Genomic DNA, 6513 nt, shown 5'->3' on the forward strand with positions numbered 1-6513 from the left:
GAGGAAGAAGGAGGAAGGGGGAAAACAGGAGCCGCCAGACGGAGGATAACATCCCCATGGTGAAAAGTGTGAAACCCAGACAAACAGACAGATTACGAGTCGGACCACGGATTTGCCTACCTTGGTCCTTGACCGTGGCGTTGTGAAGGGCCATGTCTCGCAACCAACCAACTACCAGCTGTCATGCGAATTAGGACGAAATCCACACGACATCGAGGTTTGACAAGGGCAAACTATGGGTGTGTTTGTAGTGAATTGGAATGGGTTTCTAACTGCCATTCGCTTGGGAGGAGACAACGAAGGTGAAGTGGACGACTAATGGTCTGTCAAATTGAAATCATACGGTAGCAGAGGACGTCATCAGACGTGTCTTTAGGGTGGTTTTACAACCAATGCGCTTAATGGAATTTGTTTTGATGTACTTCTTTTCTATATCTTTGTCTTGTTACATCATTACACTACGCATTTGGTTAGAGCTCCACTTCGTAGCATTCCAAACGGAAGTGCGTCCAAAATTATCAGCATAGTAAGGTACCGGGACAGCTCAGTGAACTGATAAGATAAGCCTAAGCGCTGGTGGAACGCAGCCCACTGCGTTGTGTGTAATGTCGTCATCGGGAAAATACACCACGTCCCGGAAGCCAACTCCGGGAATTCCTCGTAACACTTGTTATATTTTCCCAGCGAATGGGAGATTTATTTTTGTTTGCTTCAATGTCCGCGGCGAGATAAGGAATTCCAATTGCAGACGTTGTGTTTTGAACCGGAAAAGTGGGTAAATAAGCGTGTAGGCAATGACAGAAGGAGACAGAGAGGGTTGGTTTGTTTTCACAATAGAAATCGGACACCGATTCAACGCCGGATTCTCGGAAACCACCGAACACATGAAGTGACACTTGCCAATTTCGTAGCGTGTTTGTCTGTCACCTACGAGCCTTGGCACACGCGTTACCGAACGAAAGACGTCTGAAAGACAACCGAATTTGTCGTTCGTTACAAGTTTGGATTTCCCCCGAAATTTGTACCACCAACAAATGGTTCGAAATCGTAAAGGGCAAACATTTCGTACTGGGACTTTTCGAATCGAACACAGCATAAGGATCATAATGGTCGACTCTGAAGAGTTGCTTCCCAACCAATCATGATGGGAATTCTGGAAAATTTAATATGTCCTGTTTATTTGTGATATTTTATCAAAAATACTGCACCCATGATTCCGAACCGTGTTTGCCCGGGGAGGAAAAATATTTTGAATAATTATCTCCTTTTAGTTTCTGTATCAATCCTCGCCGTTAAAAATGTTGAAAAACAACTGGGTCAGTTACTTTAATGGAATTTTTAGTCAAATTTTAATATTGGTATTAATTTTTCGATTTAAAAGTGTTAGAACAAGGTAAACAGGTAAACACGATTAACGGGTCGATGTGCCTTAGAGAGCTGATTATTTTAATTAGATGCGCCGAATCTATGGACGTTTATCACCGTACGATTGTTTATCGCTTTGGCTGAATGTGCGATGTATTTCTCTACCAACAAATTTTGTCATCAGACTTGATGGATGATCGGCCATTGAATAGCCAACGGTTTTTTTATCGCACTCCATCGCTTCCACTCCATCTCTCTTCTTTAAATTGCGTATCAACTTCGCATTATTTTTCCACCATGTGAAATCCTTCAACCGATCCATCGTCCGCGGAGATGCAACGCGGCTGCAAAATTGCGCCGAAGCAATTGAGGAAATCGTTGCGGTTGTCATCAAACTAAACTGGTTTGTTGTTGTGCTTCTGTACTCGATTGCCTAAAGAGAGGAAAAAGAAGAAGAAGAAGAAGAAGTGGTTCAGTTCCAGGGGAAGACATTACGCGCTCAACTCGAGATACATGAGGTGCTCGAATCGAGGAGGTAGACCACCGTCGAAACGATGCCTGGAAAGGCTAGAGATATATTGACGTGTGGCCCCCCACCCAGAGGGACAGGCTACAACACGGTGTCTGGTGCAATGTTCGTGGAGGGTCTGACGTAAGCTTCCGTCTCTCCAGGGTGATGTTTATCCGCGGAGGTCCAACTGCTGCGTTACGGGCCAAACGGCTCAGTCGTGTTTCGTTACGCACAAATAAGCAGCAGTCGTAGCATCAGCGCGAGTCTCGGTTGGGGATTTCTTACGTTTATTGCGTCGCGAAAGGTTTACCGCGGAACATGTGTGCCCTGTGACTCGTCAGAGTGTCAGAGCGACCTGAAAATTTTCTAATAGTTTTCTTCTTTAAGGGCATTTTACGAAACGAATCATATCATCATCAAAATATGATTATTTATTTACACTTCACCTTGTTTCATTTCAATAAAACCCTCATATGGATATGGCCAACCATCTGTTATCGTTGCTTACAGTGTTTCGATCTATATAATGGAATTTTTCAATTGGTACAGAGAACATTTCAAAAGAATCGAGGATATTTTCAATCGGTAGGGAGAACATTGCAATCATATAGGGAAATGTGCATACCAAACGGGGAGCCTTGCAACCTCATCTATTAATGCAACTAAAATTTGTACCTTTCTTCATTCACTAGCTGGCAGATGTGTTGTTTGAGCAACTACCAACTACTCGAATTACAAAAATTGACAAATAAAAGAATGTTTTTGTAATTTAGTTGAAAAAAACGCTGAAAGTGCTTTTCAAACGCTATCTTATCGATTGAATCATCATTGACTTACAAAAACGATGAGCTTAGCGAAGTTCTTAGCTTTCTCTCCTAAATGATTGCAAAGTTTTCCCATTGGGATTGAACGGTTCCCCTTGCTATTTGTAATATTCCCCTGTATGATTCCAAAGTTCCCCGATACGTCTGCAAACATCCCCTGTGTCGATGAAACTTTCCTTCTATCACTTGAAACATTCCATTATGTAGAAAGAAACCCTGTAAGTGGTAAAGTTACTCACTCTCCAAACCAATAAGACAAATCTGATTTTTGTCTAGACTTAAAATGAGAAATTGACCAAATGCTTTGTTTAAGAATATTTCATCAGCATGTCTCTTGGAATGTCAGAAAACATCTGAACTTGTCTCTTTCGATGCACTTCCAATGCAAACAAACTGAAAGAGTTCATCATTTCGTAGAAGAAACTTACAAGTCCAAGTTTGTTGAAACTTCTCCTGGTCACGATTTGACAGGTTCCCGAGGAATATCTATGGTTTCATCAAAGGAATCGAAAGCAAAACACGTCTATATACTGTAAACTTCTGAAACGGAGGAACGGTTCTGGAAACAATTTTTACTTCCTAGGTTTCCAAGACCAACGGCGAGGGAATAACCCGGGTTTTCCAATGGAACAAGCTGTGATTCCTTGGCCACTGGAGGAGTTTTTGGATAATTCCAGCGCATCTCTTCTACCGGTTTGGCTTAACTGTTTACCCTTGAACGTGCGTGTGGTAAGTTCGGCAGGGAAGGAAACGTGCCAGACATACATCTCTCTTCTTGCTTCCCATCGAATTGACGAGCCGAAATGAGCTGAACTCATCCCCTTCGTGGTTCGGTAGAAGAAGCGCATTTGTGGCATCAGTTGTGGATGATGGATTCCGTTGTCTTCCGGAGGGAAGGTTTCGCCTGGCCATTGGCCTCTCGTCGACCGTGCGGTTACCCCTTCTGCCGATGGTTGTTTTCGTGACCAACGTCTTGGAAGGCGCGCTGTGTGTACGTGTGTCTGAAGCAAAGCGAGAGAAGAATCAACACACCTTCGATGAATGAATTCGAGGAACTACGTTCTCCGCTCTTCCAGCGCAGGTTCGCCGAACCGCTTTCGACCGTTTCTCGGATCTCTGGAAGACTGGTTTCTTCTGTTCGTGGCCATCACCATCATCATCATCACCCTTCACTTTACGCGTCGATACACCACCTCACTGCCGCTCGCTTGTTGTTGGCTCCTCCTTACGTCCCGCTGCCGCCGGCATCTTGCGTTCGATCCGGTTTTTGGCCCCCGGGACCACGCTCGAACGATCGTTACGATGCACTTTGCACATTCTCCTCGGTAGAACGAACGCGAACGGAGCAGGATAAGAAGGAGAAGTAGGAGGGGAGAACAGACCGACGCCGCGGCTACTTCGGTGCTTTGGTGCGCCGGCTATTGCCCTCCGGTGTCCGTTCGCTTGAGCATATGTGGTGGTAAGTTTGTACCAAAAGGGAGAACCCCTTTACCAAGGTGTGTTCCTCTAACCCTTGGAACCCTGTTTTCCCATGTTAGGTCCTACCCCCCCGGGCCGAGAGCGCACTGAAACCTGTCTCGTCGATGGGATATTTCTGTATTTTGACTCTCATTTGGAAGTTTTCCTCGGTCAGGTGTGGGACGTGTAGTTGTGCAAGCACACCGGCGGGAACTACAAAATAAACACACACACAAAGAGGTGCTGAAAAGTTATAATTGCCTTTAATTTACGGTGAACAGCTACAATGGACACCGACTTATGATGAGTCTCAGAACAAGATGGGTTTTTTTTAAATGAAATGGTGATGGAAGTTACTCACAAATCTATCGCTTGGGCAAGTAAGAAAGAGAAGTTAGCGTTGTTCGGGGCCATGGTTATCCAGAGAACGATCGGAATATTGGATAAATGCAAGCTGTATATGAATTCCTACATCCGTAATAGATGGACTCTTGGAAATATAGTTTAATTTTTCAAAAATGTACCAACACAAAATTGGCATGGTAACACAACATCGGTAGGGTGAATGGCCCTCCCTTGTGCCACTAAAGCCATCGTACGTCGTCGCCTTTAAATGAATTCAACTTAATGACCTCAGAACGTGGAGCTCAAGAGAATGAGTTAAAGTTGACGCGATAAGGAAATTCAATTAAATGCAAAACACTCTCCAGTTGTTGGTAGCCGGCAGACACCTTCCGGCCAACGGTGCTGAGAGGGATGGAAGGGTTGCATCAAGTCCCTTAGCTCGAACGACGACCGTAAAGCGTTCAAGAATACATTCATAGCTGGTATTTTAGGTGCATTTGACTGACTGGTCGAAGCTGTAGATCCACGGTTATTCAAATGTTTCAGATGAGTGGAGTGTGTCGTCTCTTCTTCCTAGTTCTTGTTAGTAACAATGGATGGAAGGACATGCAATTTATTAGTCCTTTTTCATAAACATGTTCACTCAAATTGTACCGCAGATTTATTCGCAAATACTGATACAGATTCTTAGAATTGGTCAATGCAGACAGGGTCGATTCTTTCCATCCGTCAACAGGGACTCTTACCTTCGAGGAAATTCATCTTCAGAATTACGTTTGTACTCGAATTGTACGCTACATTACATTGCCCTGACAGATCCTACAGGAGTGTACTTTGAGATTATTCGGAATGTCAGAGTAATATAAGAGCATGTTTGCAGATCCGAGAAAACGTGGCCTTGTTACTTTCTTATGTTTGTTTCCTAGAAGATATAGTAATATGTACACAGTGCCAATCGCTAAGTGGGATACCTGAAAAAAGAACAATTGTATAACTTTGCGGTCTATTTTAGAGTACTTAGAATTGACGGCAATTTATTTCGCTTATCACATCTTCTTTGTCCATCTTTCTACGAAGTATCTGTAAAAAAAAGGTCACCAAGGAATGATCGAGAAAATGTCAAAAGTAATTCTTTTACCAGCTAAACGTAAAGTTGGACATCTGATTTCCAACTTTGATTTGTGGTTTTTCACCTATTTTCAGCAGCTTTTAATATTTCGTGTTATTTCTTTAAGGTTCTATGACAGTGTGTTCATGTATGGCAATATTTTTACTACTATTGCTATTTTGTTTTTCATATTGCTGTTTTGTTATTGATTCGTGCTATAAAATGTATTTAACACAGAAAATTGCACCAATTTTTGACATTTCAACCAGGAGACTCAGAATAATTCTTGTTCCAACGCCACGATGCTGCTACAGGTTGTGCTTCAGTTTTCATAATTCCACCATTGACGTGCTCCGTCCTTCCGGGTAATGTCTTGGTACCTTCTGAGACATTCTTAGCAAACGGTCGTTTGTTGTGCAGTTGGGCTCGTAGTGGGTGAGAGGGAATACGGCGACCCCCGAGAGATGCGCTTTGTCGCAGGTATCGTTTTACCTACCTTCTGCAACTCATGATACACCAATGTTCATAAGGCGCGTATTTGTTTTATATCAGTTCCGTTTCACTTGGAGTTATTCCGGTGTGCTTTCCGTGGATGGAAATGCATCGATTGCTGGCCCGGCTAAAAAGGGTGTTTCCTGTGTTGGACGTAACCACACCGGTTCCAATTAGACTTTCGAGGAAAACACTTGAAAATAACTCCTACACTCTGAAATTATGCAAATTTCAACATGGCGGGGGATGTCTACCTTTTACCGGAGACAATAATTCGAGCGTCTGTTATTACTTAATAATGGTTTCGATTCCTGGAAGATATAATCGATACATTTTATGCTCTCTGCTATCTGTTAGACTGATGAAATTTTGTGGAAAACGGAGGGGGGTTTAGTATAGACCGGTGTTTT

Source organism: Anopheles ziemanni, chromosome 3 (genome assembly GCF_943734765.1).
Source record: "Anopheles ziemanni chromosome 3, idAnoZiCoDA_A2_x.2, whole genome shotgun sequence".
Classification (NCBI taxonomy): domain Eukaryota; kingdom Metazoa; phylum Arthropoda; class Insecta; order Diptera; family Culicidae; genus Anopheles; species Anopheles ziemanni.